Source organism: Oryx dammah, unplaced genomic scaffold (genome assembly GCF_014754425.2).
Source record: "Oryx dammah isolate SB20612 unplaced genomic scaffold, SCBI_Odam_1.1 HiC_scaffold_11, whole genome shotgun sequence".
Classification (NCBI taxonomy): Eukaryota; Metazoa; Chordata; class Mammalia; order Artiodactyla; family Bovidae; genus Oryx; species Oryx dammah.
In genome coordinates this window covers 40,334,024-40,353,782 of record NW_024070195.1, presented here as the reverse complement: position 1 = coordinate 40,353,782, position 19,759 = coordinate 40,334,024, and the positions used below count along the sequence as shown (strand labels likewise).

The window sequence follows — 19,759 nt, the reverse complement described above, 5'->3', positions numbered from 1 at the left end:
TTTCCAATAATTTGCCTTAGGGTGAATAAAAATTTGTAATTCAGCTTTGTTTTCCATAGTATGTAGTTTCATTAAACTCAAGATTTGAGAAGAACGTGGAACTTTTCACCCTCCTTTCGGTCAGAATGCATATCCAGTATAGGGATTTCCAAGCAAAACGTGTTTTAAAGAACTCCAAAGAAGGAAATGGCAATCCACTCCAGCACTCTTGCCTGGAAAATCCCATGGACGGAGGAGCCTGATAGGCTACAGTCCATGGGGTCGCAAAAAGTCGGACACGACTGAGCGACTTCACTTTCTTATTATTGTTATAAACTTCTCCTTCCAGATGTTATGTAAAGATCCGGGCTTCACAATTTTCTAAAAGTGTTGGCTGTCCTGGGTTCGATCCCCAGGTTGGGAAAGTCCCCTGGGGAAGGGACCGGCTGCCCACTCCAGCATTCAGGTCCGGAGAATCCCAGGGACAGTATAGTCCAGGGGGTCGCAAAGAGCCGGACACGACTGCGCGACTTTCACATCCACTCACGCATTGGCTGTCCCGTGGCTGCGCGCGCTTATTTTTCAATTCAGATAACTACTAACTTTTCCGTTTCAGACTTTCAGTAATTGAAGCAGGGCATCCGCAGCTCAGAAATGGACCTCTGGTGGCTGTGCAAGTTGGGGGAGCGCCCTCCCTGGCGCCGTGGGGCGTGTCGGGAAGGAAAGGGGACACCCGATGGCCTGCGGCCCAGGGGGCGGGCCGGAGCCCGGCCTTCCCGGCGTGCCCCGCGCGGCAAGGGGGACTCTTAACGTGAAGCGCCGGGTGACTCAGCCGCGTGGCCGCGCGGGCCGGGGGGTTCGGGGCGCGCGCCGCTGCGGCACGGCCGGTCCCCGCGGCGGCTGCTGGCGGCGCCGTGAGCGCGCGCGCCTCCCGGGCGGATTCGGGCCCCGGGCTCCGGAGCGCGGCGGGAGCGTTAGGTAAGTGGTCTGACGCGAAGAACCGGCGGGGTGAGTGCGGCGGCGGGCCTGGCCCGGGGAAGTGCCTTTGTGTCGGGGGGTAAGGGGACCCGCTCCTCAGGTCGGCGCTCGGGCGGCAGCCCTCCGGGTCGTACCCCCGTAGAAAGGCCGCGGCGCTGCAGTCATCTCGAGGGAAAACGTTGGCAAACGGGTTCCGGGCGCCGGTTTTCGTGCTGAGGGTAAAGCCTGGTAATCTGGGGAAGAAGGGGGGATCGCTTTGCGTGGATATACGTCTACACAGTCGGGGGACAGCTGAAGTATAACCTGACTTTCCTGCAGGCCTTTGGTGTTTTTATCCCAAAGGAAGAGAAATAATGAGAGCCCGGGAGTGTTTATATTGATAAAACACTTGCCTACGTGTTTTTGTTTTTGTTTTCTGGCAATTCATTGAATTCAGTAAAAATTAGGTAGTTGGGTCGGACTTCTCGCTGTTTGCACCCCTTCTTCAAAGTCTTCCTTCTCTGCCACCCACAAATTACCAGCTTTCATCGATGCTGAAGAGCTGGGGGAGACTGAACTGGTAATTTTCTTTTAAATAAAACCTTACTTTTTATAGCGTTGACTGTCTTCAGTTCTGCACTATTCAAAAAAGCTCTTCTCTTTTGGAGCTTGTGATTCTTTCTGAAAATTCCGGGATTAATCTGATTTATTTTTAAATGAGAAACCAGTGAATAAAGTAACAAGATAAACAGGCGGCAAGGAATTGTTAAACCCGGTTATGAAAATGCATTTTTCAAGCCCTTTAATTGTCGCCCTGTTAGCTGTTAAACAACTAACAGCAGCTGTTACCTGAGAAATTAAGTTTTTAATGGTCCCCAAACAGTGCTGTTATCACAGCTGAATTTGATTAATCCAGTCAAAAGAACTTCATCCTCAACTTATTCTCACCCTCCCCGCAACATCTGGGACATTTCTTAAACATGAATTTGCGCCTTGAAAATGTAAATACCCCCCCCAAAAATGTTAAATACCCGTCTCCCAATTTTTTGTATATATTAAAATTGTTTATATAATTTTAAAGATTACTTTCCACTTGCAATTATTACAAAATATTGGCTGTATCCCCTGTGTTGTACGATACATCCTTGAACCTGTCTTACACCTGGTAGTTCGTACTGCCCACTCCCCACCTCTTTGTTACCCCACTGCCACCCTGTGATCACTAGATGGGATGTCTGTGAGTTGGCTTCTTTTTTGTTATATGGTGGTGGTGGTGGTGGTGGGTTTTTTACATTCCACATATCAGTGATCCCATACAGTATTTCTGTTTCTCTGTCAGACTTTTCACTTAGCATAAGACCCTCCGAGTCCATCCATGTTGTTGCAAATGGCAAAATTTTGTTTTTCATTTTTAGTTGAGTATTAGTCCATGGCATATATTTACTACCTCTTTATCCATACATCTGTTGATTGACATTTAGGTTCCTTCCGTATCTTAGCAATTGTAAATAATGCTGCTATGAACATTAGGGTACATGTATCTTTTCCGATTAGTGATTTTGTTTTCTTTTTCAGATATATAGCCAGGAGTGGAATTGCTGGGTCACATAGTAGATCTGATTTTAGTTTTTGAGAAACTTCCATACTGTTTTCCATAGTGAGTGCACCAGTTTACATTCTGACCAAGAGTGTAAGATGATTCTCTTTTCTCCACATCCTTGCCAACATTTGTTTGTGTTCTTTTTGATGCCAGCTGTTCTGAGAGGTGTGCAGTGATAACTCATGTGGTTTTTATTTGTGCTACTATCAGAAATTTGATTCTGGAAATCAGTGATGGGTCCTGAGTCTGCATGTTCAGCAAGCTCCCCCTTTCTTGGTCTGTTATTGGTGATCCAGGGACCACACTTAGAGAAACAGCAAAATAGACTGGCCTGAGAATCTTCAGAACTGGCCAACTTCCTTATCCTTTTGTTGATTTTTATTCTCCTTTGCCTCCTAACCAATCATAAGCCAAGAAGGTCTGAGTCTTTAGAAGGAAACTAAAGAGTGCTTTCTTGGACTCTGCCATCAGGGTGAGTGTGTAAAAGTCACTCAGTCGTGTCTGACTCTTCGCAACCCCATGAACTATACAGTCCATGGAATTCTCCAGGCCAGAATACTGGAGTGGGTAGCTGTTCCCTTCTCCAGGGGATCTTTCCAACCCAGGGATCAAACCCAGGTCTCCCGAATTTCAGGCAGCTTTTTTACTGTCTGAGCTACCAGGACATTGCGGTAGGAAATACATATTCTAATGCCTTAGAGATATGTACTATGTACTAAGTTGCTTCAGTCATGTCCAATTCTTTGTGACCCGATGGGCTGTAACTTGCCAGGTTCCTCTTGTTCATGGGATTCTCCAGGCAAGAATATTGGAATGCGTTGCCATGCCCTCCAGGGGATCTTCCTAACCCAGGGATCGAACTTGCCTCTCTGTCTCTTGCACTGGCAGGTAGGTTCTTTACCACTAGCCCCACATTGGAAGCCTGCCTTGGAGATAGTCAGTGCCTATTAATCTGTCCTTTTATCTTTCAAGGGCCTGCTTCCAGTATCATCAGCCTATTAGAAATGCCATTAGGCTAAATCTCCCCCCTCCCAACTAATTTCAGCCTTCTTCCCTTTAGAACCAGGACAGCTAATGCTGTGTAATTCTCATGGCCTTGAACTCAGATTTCCTGTTATGTAGCAGTACCAGTAGCATTTACAAGGGCTTTCGATTCATCTGAACATTCATTCAGTCACCAGATACCCCAGTAATGCCTATTTTGTAGTAGACTATTTTAGCAACAACATTACAAAGATGTCACAGAGTTGCATTGCTTCCTTGAGGCAAATATGAAGGCTGGATAATCTCTGCTGCCGAAAGCTTTTTCTGTTTCTTAGTCCTTCAAATATTAATAGGTGTGTAGGGATGAGGTTAGAGTTAAGCTATGTGTTTTCCGACTTTTTTTTGTCTTTGGTTTCTTCTTAGTGTCTCACTTTTCTTACTAACCTATTTCTGTTGATTCACAAAATACTGTTGTCTTTCCTTCTATAACCCTGGCTGCTGCTACTGCTAAGTCACTTCAGTCGTGTCCAATTCTGTGGGACCCCATAGACGGCAGCCCATGAGGCTCCCCTGTCCCTGGGATTCTCCAGGCAAGAACACTGGAGTGGGTTGCCATTTCCTTCTCCAATGCAAGAAAGTGAAAAGTGAAAGTGAAGTCGCTCAGTCGTGTCCGACTCTTAGCGACCCCATGGACTGCGGCCCACCAGGCTCTTCCATCCATGGGATTTTCGAGGCAAGAGTGCTGGAGAGGGGTGCCATTGGCTTCCTGATTATTGCGTCTTCCTCTGCCCCTGAATCTGTACATGCCTACTTCTCCTTGGCTAACTGGAGTAAAAAGTGTAGGGAAATTGTTGGAATGCTGCATGATTTCTAGTTGGAAGACCCAGAGTCATGGAACTGTGAGGCTTAGAGATATAAAGGAACCTATTACAAATTTATACGGTGCAGTCCTCTTGCTTTTTTTCCTCCCGCCTCTTGCCTTTTAAGATGAAGAATCTAAGAGATGAGATGGCAGAGTGAGGACCCCTGGCTCCTAGCCCAGTGTTCTTCCCACTAAATCATTTCAAGGAAAAAATGCTTCAAAAGTGAAAACAGTTTAGAGAAATTCAGTTATAAGTAGATGAAGAAAACTGAGACTTTCACATGAATACAAAAGCAATATTTGGAAAAATGGAGATGGAAGGAGAGTGTGTTCAAACCACATAAACCAGAAAGAGTAGGAATACTAAAATAAGGAATTCGGAAGCTTGAAATAATGAGCAAATAGTTCTCTTGTAATCCCAAAAAATGTTATGAAGTTGGTGTTTTTTTTTTTTTTTTGATTCAGTAAAGATTAAGATAAGTACACTGCATTTTTATTAAATGTTGGATGTTTAAGCAAAGTCCAGAATTTTCTGAACTTGCCATGTAACTATACTGTTGTCTTTATCCAAATTATTAGGTATCTCTGTTGGAGACAGAAAGTAAGACTGATCTAACTGCTAATCTGATTCCATATACCTCTTATAAGAAATGAGATTATTGGAATAGTATATGCATTTCTGGAATAGTAGGAAGGAAAGAAGTACAGGTGAAAGAAGAGAACCTCATGCTATTTTTTCTTAGAGTCCCCAAAGTAGACGTTTTTGGATTGTTCTTGTATATTCATGAAAATAGAATGAGAAATAGTAAGGATTTGGAACTTTCCTGGTGTCTTCACTTCCCCAGCAGGGAGTGAGGGTTTCACCCTTGGTGGGAAAACTTAAAGATTCAGCTTACACCAGGGTGTGGCCAAAAAAAGAAATAATAAGGACTTATTAATTAATAGACATTGTTATGTACCAGATTGATTAGTAGACATTGTTTTGTACCCAGACACTTCACTCAACGTGTCTACATTTCTCATTTAATTTCCTCCATTTTATAGCCAACGAATCTAAGACATAAAGAGCTTACGTTTGCCCAAGTCATACACCTTGTGAGTGGCTGAGCCAGCTTCAAGCTTAGACGGACTCCATCAGTTAATATTTATGCTCAGTAGTGCCCTCCTTATTCTTCACTGGGCAGTGGTTAAGAATGTGGGCTTTGGAGCCAGTTTTTCCTGGGTTTAAATCCTAGCTCTTTCATTTACTAGCTTGGATATTCATCAGTTTCTTTCTCTGAAATAGAGTTGTAATAGTAGCTACCTCAGAGGGTTATTAGGATTGAGTTAATTCATGTAAAATGCTTTGATCTACACCTGACTATTGGGAGTTCTCAGGAGATGCTGACTGTTAATTGGTTTTTAAAAAATAAGATACTGTTGATATTTTCTTTAGATTTAGATTGTCCTTTAAAGTGTTGAAATGTTAAGGCTTTTATAGTGTAGATATAAATTAAACTTTATCTCTTTTCTTACTGTAACATGGGGGAGGCAGGGCTTACTAAAATTTTGGAAGGCACTGGGGTGTAGTAGAAAGATCTGTGACATGATTTGGTTAAGGTTACTAGAGAAAGTTCACGTTTCTTAGAATAAAACAGCTAATGATCTATACTGCTGTAGGAAGGCCACAGTATGTACCTTAAAACCGTGTAAGACTCCTTCAGTGTATTTGCCTTAAATCTCTTTTGGTGGGAAAGGATACAATTTTAATTTTTGCAGTTATATCTGTGTATTAGTTTGCTGGGGCTACCATAACAAAGTACCACAAACTGTGTGGTTTAAACAATAGAATTTCCGGAGGCTGGAAGCTCAAGTTCAAGGTGTTGGTGGGGTTGGTTTCTTCTTTGGACTTGCTCCTTTGCGTGTAGGTGGCTGCTTTCTCCCTGTCTTCACATGGTCGGTCTTCCCTCTGCACCTCTCTTGTCCTCATCTCTGCTTAAAAGGACACCAGTTGTATTGGATTAGGGCCCGCTAATGACTTCATTTAATCTTGAAAAGTGAGTGTTAAGTCACTCAGTCATGTCCACTCTTTTAAAGAGCCATCACCTCTTTAAAGGCCACATTCTGAGGATTTAGGGTAACAGACTTCTACATACAAATTTTGAAGGAAACACGATTTAATTTAGCTCATGACAGTCTGTTTAGGGCATTAAATGCTGGGTAATTTAAATGCCAGGTAATCTGTCCCTGGTGGCTCAGTCAGTAAAGAATCTGCCTGCATTGCAGGAGACCTGGGTTTGATCCCTGGGTGGGGGAGATCCCCTGGAGAAGGGAATGGCAACGCACTCCAGTATTCTTGCCTGGAGAATTCCAGAGGAGCCTGGTGGGCTACAGTCCATGGGGTCACAAAGAGTTGGACACGGCTGAGCAACTAGCACAGTCTGAACCCTAAGTTGTGCTTGTCACTGAGCACCCTCCGCCTTGGGACTTGACGGTCATGCTTTATCCTGTGCCTACCCACATGCCCTGCCTTCCGCCTGTTCCTTAGAGCTTGCTGTTGAGTCCCCTAAGAAGCGCATCACGCCTCCACGTTAAGTCCTTCTGTTGGATTTAAAGCTATCAAGATTATTCTGTCATCCTATTGAGTAATCTGCTTGAGAAACTATTTCATGTATTTAACCTAAATTCCTAATTTGTCTGGTATTTCTAATATTTCTTCTTTAATCTAGATGGAAAAAATGTCAAGATCTCTTAAGTGGTGATATGTCATTTTCTTCTTAAACTTTAAAAAATTTAAAGTATTCTAAGATTTTTTTTAAAACTTCAACCATTTTCTCGAAGAGTTCCCTGTTTTTAGAGGTACATTTTCCTTTTTTTCCCTCTCATTTTAAAAGTAGTTTACACATTCATTTTAGAGACTTTGGCATATTCAATAAAACAGTTTTTTAAAAATCACATGTGATAAGCCTGTGGTTAAGGTAGAATATTAATATCTTTAATATTTTTCTATGACTAGGTTGTTTCAAATTGCCTTTTTAAAATCTAGTTTATCAGTACTATTTCATGCTATTTTAGTTATTATAAAGCATTTTTTAGTCTTTTCATGTGATGAATTATATTAATTTTTAGAATGTTAAGCCAACCTTTGTATTATCCTTTTATATATATATGGGTTTGATTTTTTAAAAAAATAATTGGTATAGGATTTTTGTGTTTATGAGGAAAAGTGGTCCATAATGCTTTTTTGGTAATGTCCTAGTGAAGTTTTGAGTCAGTGTTATATGCTGGCCTCAGAAAATGAATTGGGATGATATAATTTCGTCCTTTAAAGATGTGGAAGAATTTACTAGTCAAGCCACTTGGTCCTGGAATTTTCTCTAAAGGATGGTTTTAATTGTGGATTATGGTTCTATGTACTATTTATATACTATCAAAATAATCTATATCATCTATTTGTATATAAATACAGGCACAAATATATTAAGCTATTTGTTGAAGGGTGTTAGTGTATACCATGTGGAGATTGGACTAGGACATTAGGAAGGGCAGGCTGGGACTCTGGGCAGGAGTGGAAGCAGTGTTCCAGTCAAATTTTTTCTTTATCAGAGAACTTCAGTTCTGCTCTTAAAGCCTTAGAATTGGTTGGATCAGGCTCACCCACATTATCTGGATAATCTTCCTTATTTAACCTAAAATGGTTAAACACTTTAATCACATCTACCAAAAACCTTTACAGCAACACCTAGATTAGCATTTGATTGAATAACTGGGACTATAGCCTGTGGGTTGACATATAAAACTGACCATCACAGCTCCTCCACAGTCTTGGCTCTCTTGCTAGTTGCCTAATGCCTTCAAACAGATGTGGGGTTTTTGACTTTTTCTTTTTTGGTTTCACCCATCCCATTCTGATGGATGCATTATTCTAGGAGATAAGACTTACCAGTGCATGGAAGTCATGGTGGGAACAGGGAGGAAGGCAGACTTCAGCTTGGCACAAAGGAAAAAAAAAATTTTTTCCCCCCAAGCATTAGTGGCCAACAATAGGGTAAGCTAATAATAAGCAAGAGATTCTTCATTTTGGAATATTTTTTAGTTAGACTGGACTGAACTAATAGTGTTTTTTCAGTCCTAGAGGGAAGGTGATTTGGACCCCAGATCTTTTTGAGATTTATGATTGTGGGGGTAAAATTGGGAGCCCATCATCAGGTGACCAGCATTTAAAAAACAAACAAACAAAACACCTATCATTTTCTGTCACCATTATTTTATAAAAGAAAAGACATTTAATATAAAAAATGAAGTAAAACTTAGTTTAGGTACCAAGAAAGCATTAAACTAACACCTGCCACAATTCTTTAGTTCACATTTTAATATTTTTTAAATCAGGCCGTGTCTTAAAATCACGTGTGTGTTAATATGATAGTACTTTCTTGAAACAGTGTTATTAGGTTGATGTCTTAGTCCATGTCAGTTGTCGCAGAATTGGGATAATAATTGTGTTTGTATGTTTGTGTGCATGTGTGACATTATCTCCATTGCCCTCATTTTTGCTATGTCAGTGAAAACTTTCGACATTGATTAAGACTGACACTGGTTAATACTAGTCCTTGAATCATCTTCTGACATAGTGACTGGATTGTCTCCAGAATTTTCACCATTTGTTCTGTTGCTACAGTACTGCTTTATAGATCTGTCCCCTAAGACCTTCAGATCTTGCCATATAAGAACTTAGCCTTTCTTATCAAATGGCCTGCTATATTGAATAATACATTTAAAATTTTAAAAATTGTACTCCCTTGTACTGTTTAAGACATCATTGCTAATAGTATAGATCTTGGAAATTTCCTGGAAGTTTGCCAGTGAGTAATCTTAACTTCAGTGTCTCTTCCTGTTATATACCTTGGATTGTTCGTAGCTTAAAGTTGTCATTAGAATGAGCATAACTAGTTGAATCCATCAAAAGATAGAAGCACCCTCTGTGGAAATTATAGAATTTGATCTACTCTGTTTTTAGGTAATAAAGTTGAGAGTTATAACAGAATTAAGTAAGGTCTTAAATTGAACTCCAAACTCAAGATTGTAAAATCAACCACTATCTGGAGTTAATTGATTTAGAGGTTGTTTCAAAGCAACTATTTAAACAGAAAAGGTGCTAGGAGTGTTCATTACTGGCACAGAAAGGTCATATGTCTTGGCTCCAGATCTTTGGCTTGAGATCATATCTCCAAACTTGGGAAACTTAACATAGAATTCGTGAAGGTAAATCAGAAGTAAATCTCCGATAGGCAGAGATAACACAGCTTAAGGGTAACATGTTTGACTATGAAGCCAGAAGCCTATGTTTGAAGCCTGGCTCTACTATTTATCAGATGTGCGACTGTGAGAACTTTTCTTAACTTCTTTATTCCTCAGTTTCCTTATCTGTAAATGAGGATAATAATAGCAGCTACTTCATAAAGGTTTTTTGTTGTTTTTGTTAGTATTAAGTTAAATAACATTTATAAAGTACTTAGAATAACATGTAGCAAATGATATATGTTAAAATCAACAAAGGTTAGTCCATCTAGACTTAAGATGGACTGTTTGTGGTAATTTGGCATATTGAATCTCAACTGATTAATTAGTGATTCTAATGTAGAATATGTTCTTGAGTAATTGGGTTTAGATTTGGTTATTTAAGGATGTAAGAAAACTTTGCATCTTGAAAGGGGTTGCAGTATTTAAAAACTTCTTCAGATAAATTAATGAATCTAAGTTTAAGGATTTACTGAAGGTTTCTTGAGTACTTTAAGATTGGCTTGATAGGCAGTTGAAGTACTAAAACAAAAAAAGAACATGTTAAAAGATTATAAGTATCATTAAAAATGAATTGAAATATCAAACTTAGGATAGTGGGGATTCAACTATATTTGTCTCTTTTTTGTCTTATATTTTAAACTGAGTAGTGAGTAAAAAAGTTATTCTCTAAATCCTTTCGTTTAATAGTTCTTTTAATTAGGTGATTTGATAAAGTTGTAAAGGAAATTGTTTAAAGGCCTTTAGACAGTTACAACGGAGAAGGCAATGGCACCCTACTCCAGTACTCTTGCCTGGGAAATCCCATGGATGGCGGAGCCTGGTGGGCTGCAGTCCATGGGGTTGCAAAGAGTTGGACACGACTGAGCTCACTTTGACTTTCCACTTTCATGCATTGGAGAAGGAAATGGCAACCCACTCCAGTGTTCTTGCCTGGAGAATCCCAGGGACGGGGGAGCCTAGTGGCCTGCCGTCTATGGGGTCGCACAGGGTCGGACACGACTGAAGTGACTTAGCAGCAGCAGCAGTAGCAGACAGTTACAAATTGAATGTAAGTTCTTTAAGTCTTAATTTAAATTCAAGTAACTGTAATATAGTCTCTTCTGGCACAAAAGCTGTTTTTGGACCTAAGTTTATTGACAGAAAGGTTATCAGAGCAGTAAATTAGGAATGTCAAGTAGAGAAGACAGGGAAATATATCTAGGCAGTTATAATCTCATGTATCTAGGCAGTTATAATCTCGTCTCTACCATCCCTGTGCTTTCATCTGCCAGTCTGCCAGCCTGGCCTCTGCTAGCAGCTCATACACGAAAATGAAGGAGGGCATGTGGATTCGGAGGCCCTGCCTTTCTCTCCTGCATCTCCTAGCTGCTGCTCTTCTTGCTGTCAACCCACTGAGATCCTGTCACGCCTAGACAGTTCCAGTAGCCTCTTACTCGTCCATCTGTGGGTATATTTATTTTAAAGCAACATGTTGAATATGAAACTTCTCTATGTAAAAACTTCACCTACAAGACAAAGTCCTTCACTCTACTTGACTTTATAATCCAAGGCCTCTGTAAACCAGCTGCAGCTTGTTTTTCACCCGTGTTCTCCTAGGGCTGTTCTGCACAGCCATCTAAGTTGTGTGTTGCATAGCTCCTTAAGTGGTGGTGTGCATGGGGTTCCCTGAAGCTGTATTACAGTATGATGGTTGCTCTGTTTTCTCCCACCCTTTTGTATTAATCCTTCACTCTAACCTGGCTGGTCTGCCCCTCCACGCCTTTCTTACAGTAATAAAGCGCCTTTTCACTCTTACTTTTCTACCTGTTATACATCATTCACCCTGTTTTATGCCCTCTCTTTTCTTTAATAGGTAGAACCAAAGAGTGGAGTATTAAACAGCCATTAAAAGAATGAGGAAGATTTCCAGTCATTCATATGGGGTGAATTTGAGATATATTGTTAAGAAAAACAGCAAAGTACAGAACTGGATATGGTATTCCATCTTTTGTATGAGAAACAGAAGAATTAAGAATTTATATGTATATACACACATTATCTATAAAGAGAAACATGAAGTTTATAAAATTAATAAAACTAGTTATGTGTAGGGAATAGATAGGAAAATACTGGAAGGGAAGGGAGAGAGATCTCTGAGCATTGCTTTTTTGTAACACTAACTTTTGAACCATGTAAATGTTTTACATAATCAAAAATTAAAATAATGAAAAATAAGCTATAACTGAGTGATTAAAAAACAAAAATGAACCTAAATTACAGGACATACAGAATAAAATAATATAACTAAAAATAAAATAAACATAGTATGCTGACTATACATCCCTAGTGAAATGTAATTCAAGGACAAAAAGAACTAGCCCCCCAAAGACACTTAAACTTAGTGGGTTTAAATGTTAGTAACATTAATGTTATAGTTTTAAAACTGAATTATGAACCAAGATTTTCATTGTGAGAGAAAAGATATAGTACTAATAGAAAATAAGTAAAGAAAAACCATAATGTCGAATTTGAGGTGAAAATATCAGTATAAGCTGTTTGTGTTTTAAAAAATCTCCAGGTTTGCTTCTAAACCATTTCAGTAGACTGTGACACCCCAATATATAAGACACCTGGTGTTCAGATCTTGATTTATAAATGCTTTTGTCCACTAAAAAGAAGACAGGCTTCTGGAGAACTGGCTGATTGTAAGTCAAGGTCAGAGATGGTGAAAGGTGAGCTTAGAGAACTTATATACGAAGTAGCCTCAAAAAACCAATAGCTGCTGCTAAGTCGCGTCAGTCACGTCCAACTCTGTGCAACCCCATAGACAGCAACCCACCAGGCTCCCCCGTCCCTGGGATTCTCCAGGCAAGAACACTGGAGTGGGTTGCCATTTCCTTCAATGCATGAAAGTGAAAAGTGAAAGTGAAGTTGCTCAGTTGTGCAACTGAGCAACTTAGCAACCCCATGGACTACAGCCCACCAGGTTCCTCCATCCATGGGATTTTCCAGGCAAGAGTACTGGAGTGGGTTGCCATTACCTTCTCCAAAAACCAATAGAATTGTGTTTAAATGACAGATGAAGGCTTGAAGGGAATCCCACTAGCCATACCTGGGACAATTTGAACCAATAATTGGAGAAGTAAAAAAAAAAGATGGTAATGGATCGTTTTAATACATTAGATTAAAACAAATCTTTGAGTTCATAATTAAACTTAAAAAGGAAGATACAGGGAGAGTGAAGTAGTAGTTCTACTTAACAGGAGCATGCTAGACAGTAAATGTAGGAAGAATGATAAAATTAGAAAGTCATCATTTTGTAGTCCCCAGTGTATTAATAATTGGTTTGGGCAAGAATCATCAATAGATGCTGAAACCACTGGGTGAAAAGTTATTGGGAGATAGGATATCAGATCTCGCTTTACAACAGAAAGACCTGTTGTCACCACTTTAACCACATAATCAGACATTCCCTGTAGTGGGGTGGCCTGGCATTATGTGCCTCTGATGTGATGGCAGTTTGAAGGACACAACTGTATTCTTGTTTTTAAAAAATTTAACTTGTATCTCATCACATGGGAACAATGAGATGGATGTTAGAACTGACCTAGACTTTTTAATTTAAAATAATTTTTATTGAAGTATAGTTGATTTATTATATTTTATTAGCATAGCAAAGTGATTCAGTTATATATTTTTTCAGATTGTTTTCCATTGTAATTATCAGCTACTGAATGTAGTTATGTGTTAGATGGTGAATCCTTGTTGCTTATCTATTTTATGTGTAGTAGTTTATATTTGTTAATCCCATTCTCCTAATTTGTCACCCCTCCTCTTTCTGGTTCTATAACCAAAGTTTGTTTTCCATGTCTGGCAGTCTGCTTCTGTTTTGTATATAAGTTCATTTGTATTATTTTTCAGATTCCACATGTAAGTGGTATGATAATTGTCTTTCTCTGACTTAGTATGAAATTCTTAGGTCTATCCTCCATGTTCTGCAGATGGCAATATTTCATTCTTTTTTATGGCTGAGTATTCTTGTGTGTGTGTGTGCACGTGTGCGCGCGCACGCGTGCGCATCTGTATCTATATATCACATTTTCTTAAGGCAGTCATCTGTTGATGGTCCCCTGGGTTTCACTTTGTTGCTGTTGTACATAGTGCTTCTGTGAACACTGGGGTACGTGTATATTTTTGAATTAGTGTTTTTGTCTTTTCTGGATATGTGCTCAAGAGTGGGATTGCTAGATCATATGATACCTCTATTTTTAGTTTAAGGAACCTCCATACTGTTTTTTTGTAGTTGGCTGCACTAATTTATATTCCCACCAACAGTGTAGGAGGGTTCCCTTCTCTGACCTAGACTTTTTTAAAAAAGTCAATTTCATGTAAAACAACTGTCCCCCAAATTGTGGGGGTAGAGACAGTAGGGTGCAGAATGTGAAAGATTCAGAGCGGCCAAATGCAAGGAATGAGCCTTGATTGACTTATGGATCCCAAAAAAGATTATGCAGGAAAATATTAGGCCAATTGAGTAGATCTGATTATTGGTTATATATTAGTATTATGCAAATGTTCATTTTCTTAGATGAGAGCAATACTGCTGTGTGTTTTTTTAAGAGAATGTTCTCATTCTTAGAATGTGCTTGCTAAAGTAACTTGGGTGAAGTGTTGTAATGTTAACTTTTAAGTGATTCAGAAAAGCTTGTGTGGTGGGGGAGCAGATGATCATTGGTAAATCTGAAGGATATATAAGATTTTACTGGTTATAATGATTTTTTCAATTTTCTGTAGATTTTAAAAGTTTCAAAAAAGAAAAAGAAAATCTGCTTCAGAGCCCAGCTCAGATTTTATCTCATATGAAGGCTTCCTTTTCCCAACCACACTGTCTAGAGGTGATTTTCGCTCCAACTTTTGTGTTTATTTTATAATCCCTAAACCTGAGTGCCGCATAAGAGCTGCCTAAGAAGTTGACTTTTTAATTTTTAATTACAAGTGCCAGACTCGTTGTAAGAATAGGCCCAAGAATCTGGAACCACTGGTTTGAACCACCTGTTCTGTATTTATTACCTAAAGTTGCTTGTCTTTTTCATATAGCCCCACCTACTCAGTGGGAGCTTGGGGCCAACCCTTGAGAGCATTGCTCAGTCCTTTGTGTTGCTCAGTGCTGTGTGCCTTCCACACAGTAGGGGTTTGGTAAGTATGTGCTGACTATAATATATAGGTTGGGACTAATTTGTTGATAATCTGAAGAGACAACCAGAAACTTCTCCATGGTTTTGAGAGATTTAAAAAAAAAGAAACCTAGCTGATAAAAGCACTTAGTACAAAAGGTCCATTAAGATGTATAGTTTTTAGTTCTAAAACTACAGGTTTGGTTTATAGAAATAACATGTTTGTTACCAGCAAATGTTTGGAATTAGAGTTAACAGTGGTATCATAGTTGAGTTTTATTACCTCTGCAAATGGATATATAAAGACTCTAGTACTTGATCTCTATAAAAATATAGATACCCAGTGATACAGTTTTCTTCCTTCTACACTTATTGATATGATTGACACATGGCACTGTATATGTTGAAGATGTACAACATAATTTGACTTACATACATAATGATATGATGACAATAGGTTTAGTGAACATAGATCTCATATAGAAACATGACAAAAATAGAAAAAAAGATTTCTTTTTCCCTTGTGATAACTCTTAGGATTTACTCCCTTAACAACCTTCATAGGTAAGGTAAAGAAAGCAGTGTTAATTATCTGTATCATGTTGTATATCTCCAGTACTTATTTATCTTATAACTCGAAATGTGCACCTTTTTTTTTAATGCTAAGATGATTTTTTTATTTTTATTTATTTTTACTTTTTTTATTTTTTTAAAATTTATTTGGCTACTCCTGTTCTTTGCTGTAACATGTAGGATCTATTTCCCCAACCAGGGATCAAACCCCGGGCCCCCTGCATTGGGAACGCAGAGTCCTAGCCACTCGACCACCAGGGAACTCCCTAAGATGATTTTTTTTAATTGGATAATTGGAATTGAGATAATGAATGAAGGTTGAGGTTAGGTGTTAATGCAGGAAAGAAGAAACAATAAGAGATTTAAAAAATAAGGTCTTTGAAGATTCTTATAGGCTTGAAGCTGGTTTTTCGTATATAAAAAGTAATAATGGCTAACTTTTTTTTTTTTTTTTAGTGTTTACACATGCCATAGATAGCTTTGGCTGGAGCATCCATAATCCCTAAAACAGTTCTTCCAAGTGGGTATTGATGTATAGATGAGAAAATTGAGTCTCAGAGAAGTTTGTCATGTGCCTAGATTCACACAGCTAGCACGTGGTGGGATCAAGAACCAAACCACGCAGTGTGGGTTCCAAAGCACTTGCTGGTAAATATGGGAAGCAGGATAGCTTATGACTAAATGTAGTTTCCCTTAATTTGAGACTTAATGAGGAAATGGTATGGGAAATGGGAGAACATTTCATAGCATTAGTTCTTTGAAAAGAAAAAAAAAAAAGAGGAGTCAGGGGAAGGGAATTGATCTTTACCAAGGATTAATTGTACAGTTGCTTAGACCCACAGGAAGAGTATATTAAAAAGGCAGGTGTATGAACCTTGACCAGTATTCAAGAAAAGCAAAATCTTGCGCAGAATAGTATTCTAGTATAGCTGCATTAACCTAACCTATCTTTAAAGTATATAGTGTATTTATGTGTATTAAAATAGCTGAAATAGGACTTCCCTAGTGGTCCAGTGGTTAAGAGTCTGCCTGCCAATGCAGGGGACAGGGGTTCGATCCTTGGTCAGGGAAGATTCCACAGAACACAACTACCAAAGCCCATGCGCCCTAGAGCCTACGCTTCACAATGGGAAAACCCACCACAATAAGAAGCGTGAGTGCCCCAACCAGCGAGTACACCCACTCGCCACACTAGAGAGAGGCCTACGCAGCAGTGAAAGCCCAGTGCAGCCAAAATAAGTAAATAATTGACAAAATAATAAAACAGCTGAAATAAACATTTTTACTTTGAATTAAAAACTTGATTAAACACTCTTAAAAATAAATAGTAAAAATGCTCTAGTATTAATACATCTAATTATCCACACATTTAAAAAATATTTCATTGGAATGAATTATGGCAGTAATATTTTTGGGTAAAGCAAATTTTTACTTCCATATAGTAAGAGAGCAAACAAAGCTACATTCTGAATAATAAACTGGCATGCATGCAATGCAACTGCCGTGTCCATTAAATGTAATGCTTTATGAGACTTAATTATTCTAAACTAGCAATCGCTGCAGAAAAAGAATGAGTGGTTAAGATATAATTTTAAAGATTAAAAGAAAAAATTTCCCTGTTGACAACTTAAAACCATTCTAGAAGTTCTAGATAAATGACATAGAGAAATGATGTCAAGATTGTTAAATTAGACATTGTATTGACAAAGAAATAAGATTAATCAGTGGAACAGAGTTTAAAAACCAGACCAAGCATAAATTATGTTAGTATTTGATTAAAGTGCCATCTCAAATCAGTGTGGGGAAAAAACAGACTCTTCAGAATATATTAAGGCAGTTAGTTGGTTAGCCATTTGGATTTTGTTAGATCTATACTAACTGGGCTTCCCTGCTGGCTCAGCGTGCCAATGGTGGGAGACAACAGTTCAGTCCCTGGGTCGAGGAGATCCCCTGGAGAAGGAAATGGCAACCCACTCCAGTATTCTTGCCTGGGAAATCCCATGGACAGAGGAGCGTGGTGGGCTATAGTCCATGGGGTCACAAAGAGTTGGACAGGACTTAGCAAATTCCTGAGGGAAAAGTGGAAAGACACAAAAGGTCAGGTTCAAAGGGCAAGTTAGGCAACTGAGGCAAAAAATAATTCAGAGGATTCTAAAAGTAGTAGTTGTTTAATCTCTGTCATGTCCAACTCTTGCGACTCCATGGGCTATAGGCTGCCAGGCCCCTCCTCTGTCCATGGGATTTCCCAGGCAAGAATACTAGAATGGGTTGCTGTTTTCTTCCCTAGGGGGTCTTCCCACCCTGGGGATCACACCCACATCTCCTGCGTTGCAGGTGGGCTCTTTCCTGCTGAGCCACTGGGGAAGCCCTCAAAGCAGTGCCATGTGTCATTTTGCTGAATCAAGAAGAGAAATGCAGCTGAAGTCAGTAGAACAATGCAGCAGACCATAAAAAGTATATTCAGAAGTGGAGGGTGGCGTGCTTCAAGAGCCCAGTCGATGGCAACCAAGCAGTTGTATAAGGGCGATTCACATAACAGATGTGTCTCTTGCTTTTGTATAGCACTTCATGCTTTTTTCCCCATACATCTTAATTGAGAAAGGACTAGCTAGCTAGCTTTGTAGTGGCTGATATCATCCCATTTTTATGGATGAAAACACTGACACTTAAAGAACGTTTTTCTTGGTGGTGAGGCTTAATTATCAATAGTAACAGTGCCAAAGCCAGAAACTGCTTTGCCTCAGTCTAGTGGGTGGTCCTGTCATCACACCCTGTCATTTATACTCCAGGGAGATGAGAGCAAGCCATGAAAACATCCAGTGATTCTCGTCAAGCCCGACAAACTTGACATGAATAAATCGCTGCTATTACCCAATGTTTACCCAGCATGGGATTTTTTCCCCTGCCTACTGAAATCTTTTAAGGCTCTTAAAGGTGAAATTTTCAAAATGTTGATGAAAATGACTTTTTTTGCTTTGTGACAACCTAGAGGGGTGGGATGGAGTGGGATGTAGGAGGAAAGTTCAAGAGAGAGGGGATATATGTATTCCTCTGGCTGATTTATGTTGATGTATGGCAGAAGCCAGCACAATATTGTAAAGCAATTATCTTCCAATTAAAAATTTTAAAAAGAATGAATGACTTTTCAATGACCACACTAAAATGAGCTATCATGTTTCACTCTATCTAGCAAAGATGAGGAAGATTGGTATACTATTAGCCAGAGTTCCATGCTGCCAGAAGGAGTATAAATTGGTATGTTTATAAAGGACAGTCTGGCAGTATACATCAAAACTTATTTATGTTTTTCCGTAGCAATTTTATCTCTAGGAGTTTATTCCAAGGATATAATGGAATATGTGCCCAAAGATATGTGTGCATGTATTTTACCACAGCTTTGATTTTTAAAGTATTTATATCTTTTTATATTGATTTTTTTTATTGAGCATAGATTGCTTTTTACAAGCAGTAAAACACTGATGCTATTTTATATGGAAAAATACAATTATTCTATCACAGGATTCTCAGATTATGACTATAACTCCTATTTGATAAGAACTACAGCCAACAATTACCCTGGAAACTACTGATTTTCTCTTTAATTTCTGACAATAGAAGGAAAAACTTCTAGAATCATTACTGGATGAAAGGCAGGATGATTTGGGGGAAGCAGTATGATTAGATGAAAAGAATATGGGAATCAAAAGACCTAGATTTGGAATCCTTGCTTCTTAGCTGCAGTTGTGATTTAGGCAAAGCTGCTAACCTTTCTAAAGCCTGTTGTGAAGATAATTACTGTCTTTCTCTGAGGGTTTCAGTTTCAAATAAGATTAGATTTCTGAAAGTCTCTTTGCAGATTCTATGGCTTGGGAATAACGATAATCAACTTTATTGAGTACTGTGTGCCATGCATTGTACTAAGTAAGCACTATAAGAAATTGCCTCATTTCATCACTTGTATCAGCCCTGTGTGGTTAATGATTATCATCCTCTCTTACAAGTGAGGAAGTTGAGACACAGACCTAGAAGCCTGCCCAGGACAACAGCTGTAAGAAGTGGAGCCGTGACAGAGAATCATATTTGGGGAGCAGTGTAGCCAGAGGTCTCTAAGAAGTGTTAGGGAAGGGAGAACCCAGTGGGAATAACTTAGCAACAGAGGTCTCTTTTCTTTGTTAAATTATTATGGGTTTGGGAACATACTGTAGGGAAACTATGAGATTTAGAAATCATACAGATAGATTTTATATGGGCTTATTAATACTGGAGTGGTCTCACTCAATATTTTTAGAAATAATCTAGAAAAACCAGAAAACAGAATTTCTTCTGAGATTTGAACATTAAGAATACACATGCAAAGGAAGTGAACAGAAA

The 19,759-nt window shown here is 39.0% G+C and overlaps 1 protein-coding gene across 4 annotated transcripts in view; it reads left to right on the top strand.

Annotated features, from left to right (window-relative positions):
- Positions 1–854: 854 nt before the first annotated feature.
- KCTD20 (potassium channel tetramerization domain containing 20) overlaps positions 855–19,759 on the top strand; it is a 37,364-nt gene continuing 18,459 nt past the window's right edge. For 2 of the 4 annotated variants that reach the window (XM_040249817.1, XM_040249819.1), the window contains exon 1: positions 855–987. The gene's annotated coding sequence lies outside the window, so the exon portion shown is untranslated. The remainder of the gene's footprint in view (positions 988–19,759) is intronic. The other 2 variants (XM_040249820.1, XM_040249818.1) reach the window with 2 other exon arrangements.